The sequence below is a fragment of the Mustela nigripes genome, chromosome 6 (genome assembly GCF_022355385.1).
Source record: "Mustela nigripes isolate SB6536 chromosome 6, MUSNIG.SB6536, whole genome shotgun sequence".
NCBI lineage: Eukaryota > Metazoa > Chordata > Mammalia > Carnivora > Mustelidae > Mustela > Mustela nigripes.
In genome coordinates, this window is record NC_081562.1 from 95,007,218 (window position 1) to 95,034,604 (window position 27,387).

Consider the following 27,387-nt stretch of genomic DNA (forward strand, 5'->3'; position numbering starts at 1 on the left):
TCCTCAGCTATGTGGAAATTGCCTGGATATCTTTTGCTTTCTGTTTGGTCTCTCAGTGTGACCAGCCTGGGGCTTCTTATAGCATGGTAACTTTATTACAGTTGAATTATTTCCATGGCTGCCGACTTCTCCAGATTTAGTGTTGGGAGTCACACCTCATCACTCCTACCACATTCTACTGCTTAAAAGAAGGTTACAGGAGAGTGCAGTTTATGGGAGGGGGCATCTTTGGAGGGTAGCTATCACAGTGAATGTGATGCTTAGAGGTAAAAATAATGATTTCACAGAAATATCTCATAGCTTTCTATGTAATGTGAATTAGTCCTGATTCTTAGAACAGGGAAGACCTTAAGTATCATCTATTTAGAATATTCCATGTAGGGGCTCCTGGGTAGCACAGTTAGTTAAGCAGCAGAGTTGTTTTTGGCTCAGGCTCTGATTTCAGGGTTGTGATCTCAGCGTTATGATCTCAGGGACATGAGATAAAGCCCTGAGTCTGGCTCCCTGCTCAGTACAGAGTCTGTTTAAGATTTTCTCTCCCTCTCCCTCTGCCTCTCCCCTCTGCATGCCCTTTCTCAAATAAATAAATAAATCTTGAAAAATAAAATATTCCATATATCCTTGAAGAAACTGAACTTTGGGTAAGAGAAAAGTCTTTGTATTTACAAAAATAAAAATGAGTAATGAAGTCTTAATATCTTTAGACTATCTAGATGTCACAATATTTTAACACTTAATCTAAACACAAATCTAAAGAATAAAAAAGTGTAGGAGTAATAATGTCTCATGTGAAACAATGTATACAATTAACTTGATACAATTGAGAGAAATCTTCCAGAATGTGCATAAAGTAGGCAATGGTTTTTAAATTTCATATTGAAAAGTTAAAAAAAAAGATAGTATTTGGAACTATATTTATAAACTTTGGTTTCTTATTTTTTTTCTGTTACTTCATTCAGAAAATTGTGACATGAGTTTGCAATGACATATTTTACTATATACTCACTAAGAATGTTTTCATTTGAAATATTTTTCATTTTGTTCAGGTACAAATGTTATGAGTAACATTATTTTTGTTAAGCAGAAGAAAAGGAAACTAGTGATAATCCATCTGGAATTTTCTATAGATTATCCTGGGAAATGTACATCATAATAGAAAATATTCAAAACTATTTATGAGCTGAGTTATTTCTGCTCTGTGTGTTCTTTAACAAGGGTCTTGTTACCACTATGAAAGGACGACATGTTTCACTGTTGTTAAATGTGTAGTGCATAAATGGAGATAGGGTCTGTGGGCATGGTAGATAGATTTGACCGATAGGTTTGCAACGTGAGAACTCCCACCTGAAAACTCAGGGCACATGGAAAGAAAGAATGTTTTATTTTGCAATATAACATTGAAATATGTCAAGCACATGAACTGAAATTCACTGGGCTGATATGTGTTCTGAGAATAAAAGAAACATAAATTGCTAAGGTTCAAGAACATGCCCATTCTATGAATAGAGATTGACTTTGCTGCCAAGGGAAGCAAGTTGCTTGGGTTTTAGGTGACACATTCTTACTCTTTACTTTACCAAGAAAAAGGTTTGGAAAGCAAACTACTTGAAATGTTTCCCCAGTGGTTCCCAATGAATATCAAACCTATCAAGCATCACATTTATTTTAGACACAGACTCTATCTATGCCTCAGGAAACTCTTTCAGCTCTAAAGTCATTGGAAGCATCTGTCATCTTCCTTCACCTTTTACTGTCAGGCTCTTTGTGCCTTTAAGATAGGTCACCTTTCTTTGGCATCCTGCTTCATCGTAGGTTTGGAAGCTTTTAAGTTCTTCTTCCACAGGAGCTGTATTTGGAATTTGAGAGGACGTTTTGCTTGCCCTCCTTTTCTCCACCCAACATATCCCATTGCGTGGTTAAACTGCTACCCTCATCTCTTTATTCAATGAAATATTTATGAGGTTCTATAAATATAGCATTTTAAAGTATTATAAATTTATATTTTATTAAACTATTTTTATTGAACTCCCACTACAAGGAAGAAACAATGCTAGGGGTAAAGGAGCCAGAGAAATAGATTTGCCCTTGCTGTCACTGAGTTTGGGCAAACAGTGCCAGGAGAAGTTAAAAAAGTTTTTGCATAAGAAGAACAGAATCAAGGTCTGGTAATGCTTTTAAAAACAAAACAAACAAACAAAAAAACCTGATGGCAGTTTCCCATGACTATACAGAGACCCCGATTCCTACTGTCCCTGAATTTGAGTCTAATTCTTCCTTCCATCAGTAAAGTGATATATTTAGCTTTCCTGATTTTTTCCCTAGATATTTCCTACCTGGCGTTGGAGAAAATGAGCTCCTTATATTCAGTATGTGAAGTTGAGACTGGCCAATATGTTCTTGTTTTACGATTCTGGATACATTTCCTGGAGCCTCTCAGGGTTCATCAAGTACACCAGAGGCTTCTATGGGGGTTGCAGAATCTAATTATTATTCCATGTGACTACCATACCAACTTCCTCAACCCTATGCTTAGAACTCCTTCTGAGATAGGCAACCAGTCCTACTGCCATGAACATATGGACAGAGTTACTCTGCTTCTTACTGGATTCTGAAGGGCAAGATGAGGAGAGGAAGAAGATTCTTTGGTTTCAATGACTGATCAGAATTGAGTTTTCCTTTACTCTGTTTTGTCAATAACACAAAAAGACAATGGTTTAATAAGTGCACTGTGTCTAATAAAATGTCCAGGTTAAATAGGAATGCTTTTATTCTGAAAGGGTGAGAAAGGGGGAGAATCATTAATACCTGCTTTGCCTTGAAAGTAGAGATAAAAATTGATTCAGATCCATCTTCAGAGATGAATGTGAGGAGAGTGATCTTTCAAGGACTGCTTAAATTTATATTTATAAAGGAATAGGAAGAATGTTTATATAATGTAAACTTTGGCTCTCTGGCTAGTTTAACAAGGGTATACCAACGAGGCCATAAAAATAGCATAACTCCAAAGATATGAGACCGAAGTCTAAAAAGGAGGGCCAGAAATTTTGGGGGAGGAATTGGTTACATAACAAGGTAAGGTTGATGCTTTGACCTCCAGAAAATGGCATTCACTTTTTTGGGAACAACACATAAGACTGGGGTACATATCTAAAAGCCAACTTATAAACTTCATGACCCAGATGAGATTTCGACAGGGCCAGTAAGGTCACCTTGCGATAGTTGTTTAAAGAAAAAAATAGAATCATGTAGGAATGTGAATAAACACCAATTGTCAGATATGGGGTTATGTTCTCAAAAAGATGTATTGAACTTTCGGTGGTTAAGGTATATCAGATACAATTTGTTTCTTACCCCAAATCCATTCCTCACTCTTATGCTTTGCTGCCTTCCCATCTTCTAGACAGTAAACTTAAGTCTCTTTCACTGCCAAAGTGACCATATAATCTCGTTTGGACACTGATATGCATGGGGAAATCTAATAGAAGAAATTTCTAAAAAAGATAATGTGCTTTTTAATTGAAATGTAATCAGCATATAACATTATATTAGTTTCAGGTTTAAAATTTAATGATTCATAATTGTATATATTGAGAAATGATCAGCACAAGAAGCCTGGTTACCATCTCTCACCATACAAAGTCACAATTTCTTTTTCTTTTAATGAGAACTTTTAAGATACACTCTTACCAATGTTTAAGTATGCTGTACAATATTATTGACTATATTTGCCATGTTGTACTTTATATCCCCATGACTCATTTATTTTATAACAAAGTTTGTACCTCTTGACCTCCCTGACCCATTCATCCACCCTAATCCTCTGCCCTCTGGCAACTACTAATCTGTTCTTTGTATCTATGAATTTGGTTTTGTTTTCTTTTGTTTGTTCATTTGTTTTTTTTAGATGCCACATGTAAATGAAATCATATGGTATTTGTCTTTCAGTTTAGCTTATTTTACTTGGTGTAATACCCTCAAGGGGTAAAATACCCTTTTACTTGGTGTAATACCCTCAAGGTCTGTCCATGTTCTTGCAAATGGAAAGAAGTCATTCCTTTTTTTATGGCTGAGTAGTACTCTACTACATGGATGGATGGATCTGTTTATGTATATGTGCCTCTCTGTGTGATATATATAATGCATCTTCTTTCTCCATTCATTCATCAACAGACACTTCGGTTGTTTCCATATCTTGACTATTGTAAATGATCCTGTAATAAACATATGGATACATATATCTTTTCAAGTTAGTGTTTTCTTTTTCTTTGAATAAATATCCCAAAGTGGAATAACTGGGTCATATATATGGTAGTTCTAGTTTTAATTTTGGGGGGAACCTCCATAGTGTTTTCTATGGTGGCTGCATCAATTTACATTCTTACCAATTGTGTATAGGGTTTTTGTTTTTTTTCCATACCATCACCAACACTTGTCATTTCCTATTTTTTTGATAATAGCTATTCTTACAGGTGCAAAATGATATCTTATGAGGTTTTTACTTGGGTTTCCCCAATGATTAGTGATGTTGAGCATCTTTTCATTTGCCTTTGGACCATCTGTATGACTTCTTTAGAAAAATGTCTATTCAGATCTTCTGCCCAATTTTTTTTTTAATCTGATGGGTTTTTGGTTGTTGTTACTTAGTTGTATGAGTTCTTTATACATTGTGGATATCAACCCCTTACTAGATATATGATTGGCAAATACCTTTCGTAGCCCTCTCATTTTGTTCATGGTTCTTTTGCTGTCCAGAGCATTTTAGTTTTAAGCAGTCCCATTTGTTTAACTTTTGTTGCCCTTGCCTTTTGGAAAAGTCTCAAAAATTATCACCCAGGATCGATGTCAAAAAGCTTACCACCTATGTTTTCCTTCAGGTTTTTATGGTTTCAGATTTTATATTCAAGTCCATAATCCACTGTGAGTTAAGTTTTGGATATGACATGGTGGTCCAGTTTTATTTTTTTATATATGACTGACTGGTTTTCTCAACACTATACAGAGAATGCAGTGTTCTTTCCCCATTGTATAGTCTTGCCTCTTTGTCATAAATTACTTGACCATATAGCATAGGATTATTTTTAGGCTATTATGTCCCATTGATTTTTTTATGCCAAACCTACACTTCTGATTACTATAGCTTTGTAATATAATTTGAAATCAGGAAGTGTGATGCTTCTAGCTTTGCTCAATTTCAAGGTTGCTTTGGCTATTTGGGAATTTTTGTGGTTACATATAGACTTCAGGATTCTTTGTTCTATTTCTGGAGAAAATACCATTGGGCTTTTGATAAGGGTTGTGTTGAATCTGTAGGTTGCTTTGGGTAATATGGGCATTTTGGCAATATTACTTCTTTCAATATGTGATTATGAAATATTTTTCCATTATTCAATGTCTTACAGATTTTGGAATGTAGGTCTTTCACTTCCTTGGTTAAATTTATTCCTAGATGTTTTATTTTTGTTGATGCAATTGTAAATGGGATTGTTTTCTTAATTTCCCTTTCTGATAGTTCATTGTTAATGTACAAAAATGCAACAGAGGGGCACCAGGGTGGCTCAGTTGGTTGAGCGACTGCCTTCGACTCAGGTCATGATCCCGGACTTCCAGGATTGAGTCCTGCATCAGGCTCCCAGCTCCTTGGGGAGTCTGCTTCTCCCTCAGACCTTCTCCTCTCTCATGCTCTCTCTCACTCATTCTCTCTCAAATAAATAAATAAAAATTTTTTAAAAAATGCAACAGATTTTTATATATTGAATTTATACACTGCAACGTTAGTGAATTCATCTGTTAGCTCTATCAAGTTTTTTAATGAGTCATTAGGGTTTTCTAAGATCATGTTGATCACAAATAGTGAGTTTTATTTCTTCATTTCCAATTTGGATGACTTTATTTTAAAAAGATTAATGTATTTATTAGAGGAGAGAGAGAATGAGCAAGAGGGGCAAAAGGATAGGGAAAGAAAATCTCACAACTCTGAAATCATGACTTGAGCCAAAGCCAAGGGTCAGATGCTTATCCATCTGCACCAACAAGACACCTCTCAATATGGATGCTTTTTATTTTTATTTTTTCCTGTTTAACTGCTCTGGCTAGGACTTCCAATATTATGTTGGTTAAAGTTGGTGAGAGTGGACATCCTTGTCTTGATCTTAGAGGAAAACCCTTGAACTTTTCACTACTGAGTATGGTGTTAGCAGTGGGTTTGTCATAGTCTTTCTTATGTTGATGTACGTTCACTCTATACTCATTTTTTGGAGAGTTTTTATTATAAATGGATGTTGAATTTTGTCAAGTACTTTTTCTGCATCTACTGAGATAATCATAAAAAACACAATAAAAATCACATGATTTTTAGCCTTTGTTTTGTTAATGTGTTATCATGTTGATTGATTTGCATATATTGAACCATCCTTGCATCCCTGGAATAAATCCTACTTGATTATGGTGTATGATCATTTTGATGTATTGCTGAATTTGGTTTGCTAGTGTTTTGTTAAGAATTTTTGCATTTATGTTCACCAGGGTTATTGGCTTGTAGTTTTCTTTTTTAGGGTTGTCCTTGTCTGGTTTTGGTATTAGGGTAATGTTTGCCTCATATAATGAGCTTGGAAGCTTTTCCTCCTCTTCATTTTTTTGGAAGAGTTTGAGGTAGGTATTAAATCTTTGAATGTTTGGTAGAATTCACCAGTGAAATTGTGTAGTCCTGGAACTTTGTTGAAAAGTTTTTGATTACTGATCAAATCTTGCTAATAGTTCCTTCAGACTTTCTATCCATGATTCACTATTAGAAGATTGTATGTTAGGGGCACCTGGGTGGCTCAGTGGGTTAAGGCCTCTGCCTTCAGCTCAGGTCATGATCCCAGGGTCCTGGGATCGAGCCCCACGTCTGGCTCTCTGCTCAGCGAGGAGCCTGCTTCCTGCTCCCTCTCTCTCTGCCTGCCTCTCTGCCGACTTGTTCTCTCTCTCTGTCAAATAAATAAATAAATAAATAAATAAAAAAGAAGATTGTATGTTAGTAGGAATTTATCTATTTCTTATAGGTTGTTCAATTTGTTAGTGTGTAATTGTTCATAGCAGTCTCTTATGATTTGTGTTTTTTTTGGCTCAGTTGTAACTTCTCTTTCATTTCTGATTTTATTTAATTGAAACTTCTCTTTTTTTCTAGTAAGTCTAGCTAAAGGTTTGTCAATTTTATGTATCTTTTTAACAAGCCAACTCTTAGTTTCATTGGTCTCTTCTATTGCTTTTTAAATTTGTTTCATTTATTTCTGCTCTGATCGTTATTATTTTCTTCCTTGTACTAACTTTGAGCTTCCTTTGTTCTTCCTTTTCTAGTTCTTTTAGGTGTAAAGTTAGATTGTTTGAGATTTTTCTTTAGGTATGCCTGTATAGCTATGAACTTCCCTCTTAGAACTGCTTTGCTGCATCCCATGTATTTTTATATTTTATTTCCATTTCCATTTGTCTCAAGGTATTTTTAAATTTCTCCTTTGATTTTTTTCATTGACCCATTGGTTGTTCAATAGTATGTTGTTTAATCTCCACATATTTGTGATTTTTCCAGGCTTCTTGTAATTAATTTATAGTTTCATATTATTGTGGTTAGAAAATATAAAACATGAAGTGGGGGATAACATGTAGAGTTTTATAAGGCATTAAAAATTAACTTGCTATCAATAACCCTTGCTTTGCTGCCCACTACTCTGTCTGGTCTACTTCTCCTTTTTTCAAAGTGTCATGACCAAAAACTGCAGGTACCAATGAAGAAAAAAATCCTGCAACACCATTTCCTTCTGGACTGCAAGACTTCTGCTGAGATACCTGCTTATGGGGGTTCTCTTGTATACAACAAGTTATTTTTCTCTTGTGGCTTTTAAGATTCTCTCTTATCTTGAACTATTGACATTTTAATTATAATGTGTCTTGGCGTGGTTCTCTTTGGGTTCATCTTTTTTGGAACTCTCTGGGCCTCCTGGATCTGGATGTCTGTTTCCTTACCCACATTAGGGAAGTTTTCAATCATTATTTCTTCAAATTAATGTTCTGCTCCTTCCTTTCTTTCTTATTCTGGGACCCCATAATTCACATGTTATGCCACTTGATATTCTCCTATAGGCCCCTCACGCTATCTTCACTTTTAAAATATTCTTTCTTTTTCTCTCTCCCTCCTCCCCCCCCTTTTTTTTCTGTTTTGTTTTGATGAGTTCCATTTCTATGTTTTCCAGTCCCCAGATCCCCTCTTCTGCATTATCTAGCTTCCTATTGAATACCTCTAGTCTAGTTTCAGTTCAGCTGTTTTATTTTTTGCCTCTGAGATTTCTGTTTGGTACTTTCTTATATTTCTACCTTTTTGTTGAAGTTCTGTGTTTACTCTTTTCTCAAGTTTTCTTGAGAGCTCTTAGTGAGCATCTTTATGACTACTACTTTGGACTCTTTATCAGGTAGATTACTGATTTAAATTTCATTAAGATATTTTTCTGGGGTTTTATCTTGTTCTTTCTTTTAGAATATATTCCTCTGTTTCCTTATTTTGTTTGGCTCTCTGTGTTTGTTTCTATATAATATATGAAACAGTTCTCTCTGTCTTGAAGGAGTGGCCTTATATAGCAGCTCAACTTTATCATTTAACTTTACCTAGCTCTTGGTTATCTCTTGAATCTTTGTAATTGTCTAATTAGCCTGATTAATTCCTGATAGGTCTCAGTGTCTGTGAAGCAAGACATTTCAGTGTTATAGAGGGAAGGCTTTCATTCAGCATCTAGTTTCTGGCTGATTGGAAGGCAAACCCTCAGCCAGCAACTTTTTAAAGAATGCAATATATACCAACTTGTGGGACCATAATCACAAACCCTGCTGGTCTCCAGTTCTAGTTGCAATTTGGAGATGTCTCCTAATGATGGTTGGAAAGAAAATCAAGGCTCCAGGTAAGTGTAATGATCTCTTTTCTTGGGGATACTGATGAGTTATAGTGAGGTAGATGGAACGTGCAAAGATTGCATGCCCCAGCCCATACTCTCTGAGAGTTCTTCTATAGCCTCTACATGTGTGGTAAACCTGAAGCCAGCCCCTCAGACCGAAGCTCCAGGACAAGTAAATGAGCCTTCTTCATAGAGAGACTGAGGGTGTGTTTTAGTCCGTTATCTGTGTAGGACCTTGAGAATGGTAGTCTGCCAAAAACTCTCTCTCCAATAGTTTCTGACCTGTGTGACCAAAAGTGCAAGCCCCACTGGCCACCGGAACCAGGCATTCAAGGGATGTCCTCTATGTGGAATACCATATCTTGGCTTTAGTGGGGCCATGGTGAGCAAAGAGCTGAAGTATGCCTACTAGTGCTAGCAAGGTAGAGGGATATTGTGAAAATGGCACCTGCCAGCATCTCCTTTTCAGAAAGCATCCCAATAGGTCTTTTCCTCTGGCAGATGCTTTAAGATTAACAAACAAATATCTTTCATATACAGTCCAGATGCTTTTCAAACCTTTGCTGTTGTGCTTGATTCCAGGGTGAGTAAATCTGCATATAAGCCCTTTAGAAGTAGAATCTGCATTTTCATGGGCCTCCTGGATGCAAGCCCCATTGGTTTTTAAAGTCAGACATTTTGGGGTATCTTTTTTCTGTCTTAGGTACCGAGCATTGGGGTGTCTGATGGAGAACACAAATTGTTTGCTCCTTAGGGAGAAGGGTTATGTTTGTGAGCTCCTTCCTGATTGTGGGTCACCATGCCAGGGGGGAGGATTTTAGCAAGACTGTGTCTCTACCTCTCCTATCCATCTCTCTGTAACCCTTTTATCCATTGTTGTGGAGGAGGTATTCAGTTAGTTTTCAGGTCTTTTTGAGAGAAATGTTCCATCTGTAGTTACGGACTTGGTGTGTTCATGGGAGAACATGAATTCAGGATCTTTATATATCACCTTCTTGAACTGCCTAGAAAAGATAATTTCTAGTTGAACTTGTCAAGGAAAAGGAGCTTTCTGTCTTTGCTAGCCAGTGCTTCCCTTTTCAGCCTTATATGTGTACATGATGATGTCTGGTGCATAGGTGTCCATTTTTTAGTGGGAAAGGGGGAGTGGCAACATGCATGTGGGTGAAAAAAAATCCATATTCTATAAATAATTCAGAATGTAAAGAAACTTGCTGACATCTACTGAACCCCCTGAATAGTTTCCTACCTCCAGAAATCATTTTAACTAAACAATAAATGCCCTCACCCTGGTTTAAATAGTTGCTGTTTAGACATTAATACTTGTAGTCAGAAGTGTTGCTTACTGTTAAAGTATGTGCGTGCTCAAGGCATTGGTTGAAAGACAAGATATATGTGAACATAAAGCTATTCTAAGTTTAGAATGCAGACTATTTTAGACTCCTGTATTTTCTTAAAGCATTTTCACACAAATATTTATTAATTCTCAGAAGTAAACAAGGTTAGTGTACTGGTTACAGTCTTATAAATAAGGAAAGTGGAACACAGAGATAAAGGGACTTTATCTAAAGGAAAAAAACCTGTATAGAGCAGAGCTGAGGACTGAGCTAAGAGCTTTGATTCATTGTCTGTTAAGACTCTGTGTTGGGTCATGCTGCAAGTTAAAAAAAAAAATGGCTTGCATCAAGAAACTGGATTGCAAATGATGCTGATTTTCTCTTTCGCTTCAAACTAGGGACCAGAAATACACTAAAGAAAGAATTTTCACCTAGGCTTTCTCTGTGTTCTTCATAGAAGCAAATGTATGCAATTACCTCGGAGAACTACCTTGGTACAACAACTTGGATTCTGGCTGCAGCAAATGTGTTTACTGTGGTTAGAAAGCTTAAAGTGAACAGTTTATAAAAGGACCTAGAAATTGTTGTAGTAGAACCATTATGGCTCTAGTTTTCCTGTTTCTTTCAATTCAGACCCCGTCATAGAGTCACTCTCCCTTCTGGGAATTCATATAGTTTGCAAAGAGAAGAGACCTCCAGTTTTATAGCTACTCTGATGAAATGCAACAAAATGAATAATTTGCACCTCATACCAATGATCTAAAACCTTACATGAGGTAATCAGCCTCTGTTCATCTTTAGAAGAAGAATCAAAGATAGTGTTTCTTCAAATACCCTTTAAAAATAACTAAAATTCCATAGTGTATATGGACCACATCTTCCTTATCCATTCGTCCGTTGAAGGGCATCTTGGTTCTTTCCATAGTTTGGTGACTATGGCCATTGCTGCTATAAACATTGGGGTACAGATGGCCCTTCTTTTCACGACATTTGTATCCTTGGGGTCAATACGCAGGAGTGCAATTGCAGGGTCATAGGGAAGCTCTATTTTTAATTTCTTGAGTAATCTCCACACTGTTCTCCAAAGAGGCTGTACCAACTTGCATTCCCACCAACAGTGTAAGAGGGTTCCCCTTTCTCCACCTCCTCTCCAACACATGTTTCCTGTTTTGTTAATGTTGGCCATTCTAACTGGTGTAAGGTGATATCTCAATGTGGTTTTAATTTGAATCTCCCTGAGGGCTAATGATGATGAACATTTTTTCATGTGTCTGATAGCCATTTGTATGTCTTGATTGGAGAAGTGTCTGTTCATATCTTCTTCCCATTTTTTGATATGTTTGCCTGTTTCGTGTGTGTTGAGTTTGAGGAGTTCATTATAGATCCTGGATATCAACCTTTTGTCTGTACTGTCATTTGCAAATATCTTCTCCCATTCAGTGGGTTTCCTCTTTGTTTTTTTCACTGTTTCCTTTTCTGTGCAGAAGCTTTTGATTTTGATGAAGTCCCAAAGTTTATTTTCGCTTTTGTTTCCTTTGCTTTTGGAGACATATCTTGAAAGAAGTTGCTGTGGCTGATATCGAAGAGATAATTGCCTATGTTCTTCTCTAGGATTCTGATGGATTCCTGTCTCATGTTTAGGTCTTTTATCCATTTTGAGTTTATCTTTGTGTACGGTGTAAGAGAATGGTCGAGTTTCATTCTTCTACATATAGCTGTCCAGTTTTCCCAGCACCATTTATTGAAGAGACTGTCTTTTTTCCACTGTATATTTTTTCCTGTTTTTTCGAAGATTAATTGACCATAGAGTTGAGGGTCCATATCTGGGCTCTCTACTCTGTTCTACTGGTCTATGTGTCTGTTTTTATGCCAGTACCATGCTGTCTTGGTGATCACAGCTTTTTAATAAAGATGCCCTTCAATGGACGAATGGATAAGGAAGATGTGGTCCATATACACTATGGAGTATTATGCCTCCATCAGAAAGGATGAATACCCAACTTTTGTAGCAACATGGACGGGACTGGAACAGATTATGCTGAGTGAAATTAGTCAAGCAGAGAGAGTCAATTATCATATGGTTTCACTTATTTGTGGAGCATAACAAATATCATGGAAGACAAAGGGGTGTTAGAGAGGAGAAGGGAGTTGGGGTAAATTGGAAGGAGAGGTGAATCACGAGAGACTATGGACTCTGAAAAACAATCTGAGGGGTTTGAAGTGGCAGGGATTGGGAGGTTGGGGTACCAGGTGGTGGGTATTATAGAGGGCATGGATTGCATGGAGCACTGGTTGTGGTGAAAAAATAATGAATACTGTTTTTCTGAAAATAAATAAATTGAAAAAATTAAAAAACAAAACAAAACAAAAACACTAAAATTCAATTGCTTTTCTCTTATCCTGGTAAATCAATTTATTTTGGGATTGTCCTTTTATAATGGAGAAAAGGGTATTAACTGCCTTTGAAATGAATGCAATAGTTCTATGAAAACAACCCACAACTATAAATGTTCCAAACTTTACCTCACAAATACACCAATAAATTGAGGGCACAAGCCAAGCCAGCAAAAATCCTAAAATAAGTAAACCCTACAATGTTTCATACTTGGTAATTCTGTAGTTACTGAGAAATTCATTATTTCAGAAAATCTTCTGAACAAAGTATTCTTCTCTATTTTTTTTATCCTATAGATTAAGTCTTTTTAAGTGGCTGGGTAGGGAGTATATTTAACATGTCCAAAAATATTTGATAGAAATGATGTTTGCTACACAGTTTATTAAATGCAAGCTCTGAGGTTCATGGTACAACAGACACTGGAAGGTAACAGGAACATTTTCAGATGTTTTCTCCAGAGAACTTTTTTTTTTTTTTTTTAAGAAGTAAAATAGTGAAGAGGAAAAAAAAATTTTTTTCCCCCTAATAGTTATCAAGATAATGTTGTGATTTTAGGACACAGTACAATTTACCAGTAGAGTAACACATAATAGTCCAAGCCGTGACCAGAGCAACCTTCCTCTGATGAAAAAGAGGAGAAAATCTTGGAACATAAGTATAAGAAAAACAGACATTTAGAATAAACTAAAGTGAAGAATTAAGAAAGGAAAGGGAGAGACTTAGAAACATAAATAAAATAACAAAAATGAAGAAGGACGTAACAGCAATAGCAAAAATCACACTTTTGATTTGGTGTGAGCTAATTAGCCACATTATGACTTATTTATTTCTGGTGACAAGTCATCATTGGGCTTCTGTCTTATATCCCTGTTATTTAGATACATATTCTAATTTGTTTTAATCTTTTGAAAAAAACATTTACTCTGAGTCATTCATTGCTTGTTTGGCAGATTCATTCTTTAATTCTTTAATTCATCCAGATATTTATTAAACATTTATTGGGTTAGTTTAGTATGCCAGGATTAAGTAAAGACTTAGAAATACAGATAGGCATAAGTTACTTTCCTGATGGCCTGATATGGGGACACAAGAATTCATGTAAGGATTTAAAAATACTTCAAAATGCATTTTGATAAAAATATATACAAGAAAATGCAAAGGTAGGATGTTAATGTCAAGCATCTGGACACTTCTTAATACCTCTGTTGCTCTTTGTCAGATCCATATCATCCCTTGCCTGGAGTACTAAAGGAGTCTTGTTAGTAATATCATATCTACTTTTGCCCTGCTACCACCCTCAGAAGAGCAGTCAGAAATGATTCTATAACATAAGCCAGGTCATATGGCTCCAGTGCTCACTGATGGCTCCCACTTTCACAGTCTTTGTAATGAATAATGAAGCCCCTCAGTATCTGGTCTCAACTATTCTCTTCACATTCCTCTCTTGCTCTCCTTGCTTACTATATCCATTCATGCTGGGCAATCTTGTCTCCTGGTCTTTGCTCTAACAGTTCCTTCTGTAAGGGATAATGGCTTAATTTTCTCTTTCTTTTTTCAAATATTTTCTCAAGTCCCACTTTCTTAATGAGGTTTACAATGAGAACCCAATTTAACAAGGCCAAGTGCCCCTGTTCTACGTGTAGTTCTTATTTCCCTTATACGGCCCTATTTTTTTTCTTATTTTCCTATAATGATTTTCATCTCATATACAACTTATATATATCTTATATATAACATGATCTATTTACTTGATTAATGAAAATGCTTTGTTATATTCACCATGCCCTGCCAAGCCCCTACTCACACCCTGAATGGAAATTACAAAGAGCAAGGATTTCCATTTTATCCCAAACATGGAGAATATATAGTAGGCACTTAATAAAATGATTCTGAATAAAAGAATGAAAAGAAAGAGGCTCATTTTACTAGAGGGGAGGTGAGGGAGGGAAATGGAGATTACCCCAAATTAATGATGCATATATTTAGACTGGCAATACTGGTAACTATTTGACAATCATTCATGATGAAAGAAACTCTCAGGCAGAGAAAGTTGTGTGAGCAAAGAAAAAGAGGCAGGAAATAAATATATGGAGATGTGAATCTGCCTATGTCAGAGGGTCAGAAAGCAATGCTCAAGAGCCATGGGAGCCATCTTTTTTTTTTTTTTTTCTGTAAATAATGTTTTCCTGGAACACAAGCATGCCCATTTGTTTAGGTATTATCTATGGCTACTCTCTCACTATTGCAGAAGAACTGAGTACTTGCATCAGGGAACAAATGGCCCTTAAACATTTATTGCCTGGACCTTTTAAGAAAACTTGCTGACCCTTGTCCTAGGAAATAAAGGGTAAGTGAATGCTTTAACCTGGAAAGCACCATGATCAGAATCATGATATGGAAACATTATTCTCTAGTCAGCTCAATTTTCCTAGTTAATCTTTCCCTCAGGATAGCTCACCAGTTTTATATTTTTTGCATGCTTGTGTGTACATGTGTATATTTTTGTCTTGTTATAAAAAGGAAAGCTTCACTCTATACAATATATATCCTTTCTGTTTTACCTTCGAACACAGTCCCTTGGTTTTGTGGATCTTTTGTATAAATAAATAGTTGTTACTATTGACTGAATGGGTAATGCCATGGAATGCATTTAAAATTCATCAAGGACTAGGGTATGATGTGAGATATTTCTATTAAAACACGAAATACCATTTGGCTTCCAACGTAGTTGAGTCATCAGTGTCATAATTTGGGTTCAGTTGGCTTTCCAATCTTCTTTTTATCTTCTTTTGGAGACATTGGATAAAAACAGTATACTTGGAGAGTAAGTTAATTGCTGAGGTGGGCCAAACACAGCTTAATAATGCAAAATGTCTGCTTGAGGGTGAGCTGGAATCATCACACTAATTTCATTTATAAAATTCAAACTGGCAAGAGACTGTACAACACTAATGATAGCCAGTTGCCTAATTAGCTCTGCAACACAGTCTTTCCAATTTATTAAAGCAAAATGAGTCATAGTTATGAACCTGGGGGAACAGATAGCTTCCTGCTAAAAATCTGGTTTAAAGTATGGCTAGGGTTTAATGCTAGATGTAACCTAGTATGTGCAGTCTTCTTCTGCAAATGAGAGCATGCAAGCGATATCTGGAAATTTAAACTATATTAAACAGATAAAAATCTGTGTTTTTATCTAAAACACTGAGCAAATCCAATAATGAGCTGAACATTTTCTCAATAAACACTGATATCTTGTTAAAAAGATTCTTTTTTGTTCTTTAAAAAGTTTCTTTTTTAATTATTTATCTACTGTTTAATTTTTTTTACCCAACTGTTCACTTTGGATTTATTTATGTATTTATTTATTTATTTGTTTGTTTGTTTGCTTTGAGAAATGAAAAAAGTATGAATCTCTTTCAACCAAGTAACTTCTAAGATTTTTTATGATCATTTGTCAGATTTCCTGTCTCTTTAATGTTCATTTATAATTTAGTATATAATCCAAACCCTGAAAGACATGATTATGCTATTGATTTTAAACTTTAGAACCTAGACATTTAATTCCCTGAATATACATGAGATATGTAGGATGGGAAGCATTTCTTCTGCTTTCAGAAGCATCTAGACATCCTACTGTGCAATGAAATATGAAACTATCCAGAAAAGAGGTGGAATGAAGATGAAAGGAGAAACCAACAGTATGGGTGCGGGGAATCTTCCAGATTAGTGCTTCTTGAAATAGGTGACACAATAACATGATATATCAGAGATACACTTTTGGGAATTGCACATAACTCCCAGCCACAAAGCCAAGTCAACCACACATATATGGACATTAACAGCATGGGATGATACTATTGGAAAAAGAGTCTGAGGGCCTATTTTCAACATAAAGTGGCTGTAAGTCTCATGCATACATAGTAGATGATAGATGGAACCAATAATTAAATAATCAAACACCCTGTGGATATTTGACTGTTTTTTGTGAATGAATAGAGAGACACATGCATCCTTAACTAAGTGCTAATTCAAGAGGATGAAGTGAGGTATATTTTCTTTTTCTTTCTTTCCTTTTTTTTTTTTTTTTGAAGTGAGGTATACTTTTGTGCTGTATTTGCAACCCTTTCAAATGAATGCTTTTGAAAATTGACACTAGGATTGTGTGTTATCATTCTATTTAGTTGTTCATCCATAGATCCTGCCTATTAACCTAACTTAACAGAGAAAAGGAAAAAATTAAACAATTTGCTATGTTTTATAACTAACTTAGCATCCCCATGTCTGATGATCAGTAAAGGAACTCTAGCAAGACAAGGAACTCTAGAGAAATCAACAGGTTTTTCTCTGTTGCCTAGGACTACAAGGGATTGTTAACACAGGTCAGATATCCAGTGGTTCTGCAGTTGAATGTAACATGCTACCTTGATTTTTCTTCCGTTAGAGCAGGTTTCCTTTTTAGGAAAACAAATAAGACTTATATGTTTCTTACTAGGTTGGTCACATAGAGATCAACTCATTTCATTATTATTAAAGAACTCACAGAAACCAATTGTATTTATATGTATTTTCAAAATCAGTGGAAGAGTAGAACTTTACTAGAATTTCAGGTCTCAGCTTAAACTTATTCTAGGGCGCCTGGGTGGCTCAGTGGGCTAAAGCCTCTGCCTTCGGCTCAGGTCATGATCCCAACAGTACGGGTGCGGGGAAATCTTCCAGATTAGGTCCTGGAATCGAGCCCCATATCAGGCTCTCTGCTCAACAGGGAGCCTGCTTCCTCCTCTCTCTCTGCCTGCCTCTCTATCTCCTTGTGATCTCTGTCTCAAATAAATAAATAAAATCTTTAAATAAAATAAAATAATTCTAATAATACTTCTGCTACTTCAGAAATTCAGTTCTCTAGATGAAACTTTAAAATTATTGAAAACAATTCTCACTCCTAAATAAGGTTTTGAATTAAGTATTAAAAATTGCAAATAGTATTTACTTTGGTTAAAGCATACCCGCTAAGATGGTGATTGGATTATGCATGTTTAGAGAGAAAACACACGAAAGAAACACCACTCTTTCTTCCACTATACATTTGTTTTTATTTCTAGAAACATCTTACGTGATATTTTAAAATTTTTCAAATTATGTTCACGGCAGGTTGTACAGTGAAAAATTGTAAGCTTTGAAGATTTAGAGTTCTCCAGTGGTTACCAGTTTTGCAGCTTGGAAATAATTGATAAATCATTATAGGTCTTACTTTCCACATCTCTGAAATAGGGATTGAGCACTTAAATTATAGGACTGCTCTAAAGAATAATTGAGATAATGAATGTAAAGCTCCTATGACATAGCGATTATATAAAATAATGTTACCACTCAAATATTGTCATCATCAAATGAAAATATATACAATAATTTACTCAATAATTTATTTACTTAATTTTTTAAAAACAATCTTATTTATTTGAAAGAGAGAGGGAGAAATAATGAGACAGCCACAAGCAGGGGAAGAGGGAGAAGCAGGCTTCTCACTGAGCAGGTGACCCACATGGGGCTTGATCTCAGGACCCTGGGATCATGACCTGAACTGAAGGCAGATGCTTAATTGACTGAGCCACACAGGTGCCTCTACTCAATAATTTACTAAATAGTAAACTTCTATTCCTTTATCATTGTTGAGTCTTTCTGTCATTGTTAACCTAGTAGAAACTTTCAGTGCTTAGCTCAGTTCTGCAAAACATAAACAAACACATACACACACATATTTTTTTTTCTTTAATGTCAGGGGTATTTCACAAAGCACAACACAATATTTTATTTCTGTCCATAGAAGAATCTATGTTAGTGTGCCTTTTACCATTAGCTTTTAATAGAATCTACTTTAAGCAAACCTTTGTTTCTTTCTTGTTTTCTATGCTTTAATTTGGTGACTTTCAAAGTTCCTTCCTTTCTTTTTTTGTAGGCTAGTCTCCCTCCTCCTCTTTCAGGGAATACATTACACAGAACTTTGATATATAAAACTGATGCAAATTAAGCTTTTATTAAAGCAGAAATAATGGATTGGGGTTTCATATTCACTTTCCCTTATTTCCCGCCTGCCCATTTGCCCTCAGCAGTCCTGAGAAACTCAAAAAAAAAACTAGGCAAAAAAAAAGACAGACTAAAAACTGCCATTTTCATCAACCCGGGGGTGCCCTTCCCCTGTGTAGTGCTGGTAGTAACACAAATTGTACCTAATATGGTAATGCAGTGTTGAAGAAATAAAAACACCGAATATCACTTTTACCAGTGCATTCACTGTGCCAACATTTTTCATCTGTCCAAGCTCATCACAGGATCCAGCATGACTCTAGCTTTTTTCTCAGTTATTTGTCTGCTCTCTTAGATTAGCAACCTTGGCCTCCAAATATACAGCTTGAACCTCCTTTGTTAATCTCCATCATATTTCTATAAAGACATTTTTCTAGTTTTTCAAGGTCACTTTGCATACCAGTTCTACATTTTATATAATCCTGCCCTAGTACAGACTGCCTGCCAGTTTGTGATGATCAGGATGAATCTGACCTGATACCAGCTGATCACTAAAACTAATGAAATCACCAAGTTTATCATGTGTTACTGTCTATCATTTATTGTGTGTTTTTTGTTCACTTTAAATTTCATTATGACAATCATATGCAAATAACTGGTTATTTGGTTAGGTTAGGAATACAATTCTTACAGAGAAAAGATGCTTTTCTTCTTCTCCTGCCCATTCACCTCAAAATTATATACAGACAGTGGGGGGGGGGATTATATACAGAGGAGGGACTTGTTCTCAACCAGGAAAGAGGGAAAGCATTAAGATTCATATGGTGTTTAAAGTGAAAACAAACACACATTGCCATCAATTTACTATATCAGTTTTGATCACTAGAACATCCTCTTTGAGAAACTTTAATTACAAATTTTGCATTTTGGAAAGTCATAAGGCATTGCTGGTACTTCTAGTCGTGGCAAATATAAAGTTGTTTCAAATGAGCAAAATTTAGGTTTCTGTCTCTATACCTCATTAGCATTAGCAAGTTCCAGTCTCATAGCAACCCAGATCTGATGATGAACACCTGCCAGCCCAGATGGTTTAGAAAGAAAATTTTTAGCTAAATGGAATAAAGTTTTGTTGTTGAGCTGTCCAAGCCATTATTTAACAGAAATGCTGTGAGAACTCAGAAACACTGTCATTGTAGAATCTTAACAAACCAGTATCTCCAAAGTTGTCATGTTCAATTGCCATCACTTCTGATGTTTAATGCCCCTACTTTTTAAATTTGTGCAAATTATGTATAGTTATTATGTGTCTGTTCCTTTTATAAATAATATTGGTTATCAATTGGTATCGACACAGCAGTGTAGCTAATCAATAGGATCTGCACAATTATGAAACAAGTGCCTGTATTTTTATATTTGCTTTTAGATAAATCCAATCCTGTTTCTTCTAATGAACTGGCTGACATCCAAAAAAACTATCTCCTGAATAGGATCTTAAATAGAAATTGAGTCAACTATTCCAGTTCCATCATACTTTCTCCCATATCTGAAATAAAACGTTACTATCTGTGCCCTTTAGTTGGCCAAAGAAAGCACATGGCAGGGGGAGATGGTTGGATGAGAAACCAAAAGTTCTGGGCTGCTGGTCATTCTTGTTCTGTTGCTCTTGTTTTTATGACTTTATTAAATGATTAAATCTGAATTTTCCTGTCTGCAAAGTAAATATGAGCTAAATGACTGGTTCAGTTTTTTCTAGTGTGGAAATAGAATGTGGTTCATTATTTTTATATATGCATGGTTTCCTTACACAAAAATGAATGACTCAAGACAAAGACTATATTTTATATACTAACCAGTGGCACAGACTTTGAACACAACTGATGCTCAAGAAATACTATTTCCCTTATTGATTTCCCCTTCAGTTAGTGGAATTACAAAGATTATGGATGTGGGCAAAGGATTCATTACTTTTTAGCTCCATGATCTTGGACACCTTACTTAAGCTTATTTAGCTTCTATTTCCTCATTTGTGTTTCAATTGGTAAGGGTGTTTAGCAAATTGACTCACACATTTGGTGTGTATTCAGTATACTTGATTTCCTGTGCTTCTCTGTTCATGGTTGCTAGCACTTAAGTTTGCATAGAGTTGATAATGGGGATGATACTGTGTGTTAATTAAGAAAACCAGGAAGTTTGGATTCAAGGAAGATGGTGGTGGCATAGGAGGACTCTAGGCTCACTCATTCCATGAACACAGTTAGATAACTATCAAATAATCCTAAATACCCCAAAAATAAACCTGAAGACTGATAGAAAAAAAGGGAGAGAATAAACCACATTGACGTAGGTAGGAAGTGTGGAGATAAAATTTAGGGGAGAAACAGCTCATTGGTACTATGGAGGAGAGGGAGCCATGGTTGCAGATAAAGACAAAAGAGAGGAACACACGGGAATGCACATGAAGAGTGCTTCCCCATAGCCATTGGCATGGAAAACAAGAAAGGATGAATTTTGTGAGTTCTTACAACTAGCAGGGCTTAAAGCCAGAATTTTAAAGATCAGGGAGGCTAGGCTGGGAAAAGCCCTGAGGGCACTACACTGCTCCTGGAGAGAAGGCAAGCAAATAACCCAGTGGCAGATAGGTTGGAAACAGCAACCTGAAGAATGCTTGGGACACCATGGGGGCAGATGGAGGAAAAACAAGGTAAGGCCACAGCCAAAGATTTAAGTGAAAAAGATATTAAGTAACATGCCTGATGGAGAATTTAAAGCAGTGATTGTAAGGCCATTCACTGGGCTTGAGAAAAGAATAGAAGACATCAGTGAGACCCTAACCACAGAAAGAAATGAATTAACAACAACAAAAAAAATCAATTTGGAATGCCAGGGTGGCTCAGTGAGTTAAGCATTGCCTTCAGCTCAGGCCATGATCCCAGGGCCCTGGGACTGAGTCCCACATTAGGCTCCTTGCTTGGTGGGGACAACTGCTTCTTCCTCTGTCCCTCCCCCTGCTCATGCTCTCTCTCTCTCTTACAAATAAGTAAAGTCTTAGGGAAAAAAAATAATCAATTGAGATGGAGACTGTAATAAATGAGATTAAAAACACAGCTGGTACACACTCCAAACCCTGAAAAACAGGGTGGAAGAAGCAGGGTGGAATGAATTAATGACATAGAGGACAAAAGAAACAGAAAGCAATGAAGCTGAATAGAAGAGAGAAAGAATTATATAAAACAAGAACAGACTTAGGGAACTCAGTGATTCCATCACATGTAATAGCATTTGTATTATAGGAGTAACAGAAGAAGAGAGAAAAGGGGGCAGAAAAATTTGAAGAAACAATAGCCAAAAACTCCTCTAATCTGGGGAAGGAAACAGACATCCAGATCCAGGAAGAACAAAGAACTCCCATCAAAATCAACAAAAGCATACCAATACCAAGACATATCATAATTAAATTTGGAAAATATTGTGATAAAGAAAAAAATCTTTAGAGTAGCAAGAGAAAAGAAGTCATTAACTCAGAAGGGAACACTCCTAGGGCTAACAGTATTTTTCAACAGGAACTTAGCAAGCCAGAAGAGAGTAGCATGATATATTCAAAGTTCTGAATAGAAAAAATTTGCAGCAAAGAATACTCTATCCAGCAAGACTATCACTCAGAATAGAAGGAGAGATAGAGTTTTCCAGACAAACAAAAATTAAAGGAGTTTGTGACCACTAAACCAGCCCTGCATGCAAGAAATATTCAAGCGGACTCTTTGAGTGCAAAGGAGAGATCAAAGGTGATAAAGACAAAGGATCAGAGAATATCTCCAGAAACAATGACAAAACGAGTAGTAAAATGGCAATAAATCCGTATCTATCAATAATTACTTTTAGCGCCACCTGGGTGGCTCAGTTGGTTGACCGACTTTTGGTTTCAGGCCAGGTCATGGTCTCGGGATCATGAGACAGAGCCCCATGTTGGGCTCTGCACTTAGCAGGGGTCTGCTTGAGATTGTCTCCCTCTCCCTTTCCTCTGCCCTTCCCTCTCTCTTTCTCAAAAATAAATAAATTTAAAAAATAATCATTTTGAATATAAATAGAATACACACACCTATCAAAATACATAGGGTGTCAGAATGCATAAAAAAACAAGACCCATCTATATGCTGTCTATGAGAGACTCATTTTAGACCTAAAGATACATGCAGTTTGAAAGTGAGGCAGAGGAGAAACATTTGCCATGAAAATGGATGTCAAAAAAAACTGGGGTAGCAATACTTATGTTGGACAAACTAGACTATATTTTTAAATCTGTAAAAAAAAATTATTTATTTATTTATTTGAGTTGGGGTGGGGCAAGGAGAGAGACAAATATAATACCAGCTGATCATGAAGCCCCATGTGGGACTCAATCTCCCAAACCTGAGATTGTGACCTGAGCCAAAAATCATGAGTCAGGTGCTTACCCAATTGAGCCACCCAGGTACCCTGACAAAGTAGACTTTAAAACAGACTAAAAAGGGACAAAGAAGGATATTATATAATCATAAAGGGGACAATCCAACAAGAAGATATAATAATTCTAAGTATTTATGCACCCAACATGGGAACACTCACATATATAAAATAATAACAAACATACAGGAACATACATGATAATACAATAATAGTAGGGAACTTTAACACTCCACTGATATCAATGGACAGATCATCTAAACAGAAAATAGACAAGAAAACAGTGGCTTTGAATGACACACTGGACCAGATGGACTTAACAGATATATTCAGAACATTTCATCCTAAACCAGCATAATACACATTCTTTTCAAGTGTTCACAGAGCATTCTCCAAAATAGATTACATATTAGGTCACAAAACAGGCCTTAACAAATACAAAAAGACTGAAATCACACATGCACCTTTTTTGACCCCAATGCTATGGAACTTGAAGTCAACCACAAGGAAAAAAATAATTGGAAAGACCACAAATACATTGAGGATAAACAGCATGCTACTAAACAATAAAACATCCAGGAAATAGAAAAGAAATAAAAATACATAAGAACAGAAGAAAATGAAACACAGTGGTCCAAAATCTTTGGGATGCAGCAAAAGCAGTCCAAAGAGGAAATCTTATAGCAATACAGGCCTACCTCAGGAAACAAGAAAAATGTCAGATATACGATCTAACCTTACACCTGAAGGAGCTAGAAAAAATAACAACAAATGAAGCCTGATGCCAGCAGAAGGAAGGACATAATAAAGATTAGAATGGAAATAAATGTTATGGAACCTAAGAAAACAGTAGAATAGGTCAATAAACCTGCAACTGGTTCTTTGAAAAGATGAGTAAAATTGATAAACCTCTAGCTAGACTTATCAAAAAGAAAAAAAGAAAGCACCCAAATAAATAAAATCACAAATAAGAGATGAGAAGTAACACCAACACTACAGAAATACAAACAATTTTAAGAGAATATTATGAAAAACTGTGTGCCAGCAAATTGGACAACCTAGAAGAAATGGGTAAATTCCTAGAAACATACAAAACAGGAAGAAATAGAAAACTTGAACAGACTGATAGCCAGCAAAGAAACTCAATAATTAAAAAACTCCCACCAAACAGAAGGCTAGGACCAGATGTCTTCACAGGTGAATTATACCAAACATTTATTTATTTCTTTTTTTTAAAGATTTTAATTTATTTATTTGACAGAGATCACAAGTAGGCAGAGAGGCAGGCAGAGAGAGCGAAGATAGCAGGCTCCCTGCTGAGCAGAGAACCGGATGCAGGGCTCAGTCCCAGGAGCCTGGGGTCATGACCTGAGCTGAAGGCAGATGAAGCCATCCCCACCCAGGTGCCCTCTACCAAACATTTAAAGAGGAGTTAATACCTATTCTCAAAGTATCCCAAAAAGTAGAAAAGAAAGGAACACTTCCAACTTCATTCTATGAGGTCAGCATTACCCTGATACCAAAACCAGATAAAGACTCTCTTGAAAAAGAGAACTATAGGCCAATATCCCTCATGAACATAGATGCATTTTGTATTCTTTGGGTAAATACCTAGGTGCACAATTGCGGGATTTTAAGGTAGTTCTATTTTAACTTTTTTGAGGAACTTCCATATGGTTTTCTAGAGCAGCTGTACCAGTTTCCTACCAGCGGTATAAGAGGGTTCTTTTCCCTCCAAATCCTCACCAACACCTGTTGTTTCCTGTGTTGTTAATTTTAGCTATTCTGACAGGTGTGAGATGATATCTTATTGTAGTTTTGATTTGTATTTCCCTGAAGATAAGTGATGTTGAGCATCTTTTCATGGGTCCGTTGGCCATCTATCTGGATGTCATACTTGGAAAAATATCTGGATGAGCAATACTTTATTTATACATTCACCTACTAAAAGGCATTTAGCTGCTTTCAACTTTTGGCAGTTATGAACAAAGCTGTAATCTGTGTGCAGGTTTTTGTGTGGAGTCCTCAACAATTTTCTTTTTATTGGAGCACAATTAATATACAATATCCTGTTAGTTTCAGGTGTACATCACGGTGCTTTGATATTTTATACATTATAAAATAATCCCCATGATAAATCCAATTTTAAGGATCCATAAATTGGTAAAAGTACCATCAGTTTTGGCTGTATTATTAATATTCCCCTTGTATTAGAGTTTACCAGAGAAACAAAAACCAATAGAATGGAACCAAGATATGCGTGCGTGTCTTATTAGGTATTCAACTAATCGAATGGTAACTGCTTATGGATGATAATCTGCCTTACTTGATGTTTACTGGTTTAAATGTTAACCACATCTAAAAACTACCAAGAAAAGTGTCAAAAGATATTCCGGAACTAAATAGGCTGATTCTATAGTTTATGTGACTGAAAATAAACAATAGCTAAACATTCTGAAAAAGCAGACAAATGAAAAGACTTATACCAGGAGACAATTAAAACATGGGGACCTATCACATAAGCGAGGCAACAAATCTATGAGTCATAAGAAACACATGAATCAACTAAAATATATACAGTAATTTAATAATATTTAAAATAACTGGTTTATTGGGCCTAGGGGGAAATAGAAGACAAATGTTGGCATTTGCAATGTCTATGGAGCTTATATGGTATAGATTTAATAGTAATTTTTTAAATTAAGGAGTATTTGGCTTTATTTTAAATATTTTTAAAAATGACAAGTGAAATTCAGCTAATTATTAACTCAAGTCATCCTGTAAAAGCCAGAAGGCATCTACCATAGCTCTTGAGGAAATACCAAATTTTAGTTGTCCCAGAGGAAATGATTGAAAAGTCAGGCCCAAGATAGATTTGCAAGAGTGGTAAAAATGCAAAGGAGATGGTTTGCCCAATCTCAGTTTCTAAGAGACTGTAGCAGGAAAATGGTAGAACCCTGATACCTAAGATAAAGCCATGTGTGAATGAACCTAAAAAACCTTGAACCCTAGATCTCCCTGAACTAACTGAATTGACAGAAACTGCCGCCTTCTTTTGCAAAGGGAAATCTCTTTATTCTTCGTGGCCCTTGACTTGTAAGATAAAACTTATCTTTATTAGTCACACCTAAACAGGTTAATATAAGCCCTGCTCCAGGAGGACCTAATGCCAAAGAAATCACAAGACTTGGGTAATACATTCTAGAACCAGTGGAACCAGTGTAACTGATATTGGAATAGATCTTCAAGATATTTAATTGGGGAATAGGATGTAAGACTCAATGGCAGGAGTTTGTTTACATGGGCAGTTCATCTACCACCTGATGTTCAGTGTTCTGGCAAGACCATGTGGACAGAGTTTGTTGTGATGGCTCCTTAAAGCTTGGACAAAATAATGGCTGAAACTTGGATGTTACTGAAACTTGGAGAAATGGCAGGGCATTTTTGACGTAGTATTGAGAAAAGGGCCAAAGGCCAGAGAGGCAGGAATATTAGAATAGACTGTTATTCTAGAATAGAAAGCTTGCCACCTTATTGAGTTCTCCTAAAGGATGTGTGTGTCACTAAGGCGCATAGAAATGCCCGTTTTCTTTTTTCTTTTTTAAAAATTTATTTTATTTTTTCAGTGTTCCAAGATTCATTGTTTATGCACCACACTCAGTGCTCCATGCAATACATGCCCTCCTTAATACCAACTGCCAGGCTCACCTAAACACCCCCCCCCCACAAAACCCTCAGTTTGTTCACAGAAATGCCCTTTAAGGGAGGTACCAGGTTATTAGAGAAATTTGTGGTGGTTGTCCTTCAGGCTGGAGTTAATGGTAGGATTTGTTGTTGTGGAACTGGGATACCTAGTATCAGCAGAATGATGGAATTACAAAATGGTAAAAACCAAATTACAGTATTTAAATATCAGAGGCAAAGTGGATACAATTACTTTAGTGAGAAGCAAAGCCAGAAGGACAATCAGGAAGACTTAACAATTAGGGTCTTTGTATTAACTAATATGATGTTCCTTGGGTTAAGAAAGATGGACCACTGGCAAGGGTGTGAGGGTAATATTGGGTATAAAAAGTCAACTGTAGAGCAGAAGACTGAAAGCTGCTACAATGGAAAATTGTGGCCCTTGCCCAGGCCAATTCAAATGAAATTCACAAATCCAGAGCCCATTGATTGAAAAAGAAGCTTGGAAGCCTTGAGCAAGGACCCTATAACAATTCTGAAAATATATACAGTAGAATTCCTTCCCCTACAAGACCTGTGGCTATTTACAGGTCTG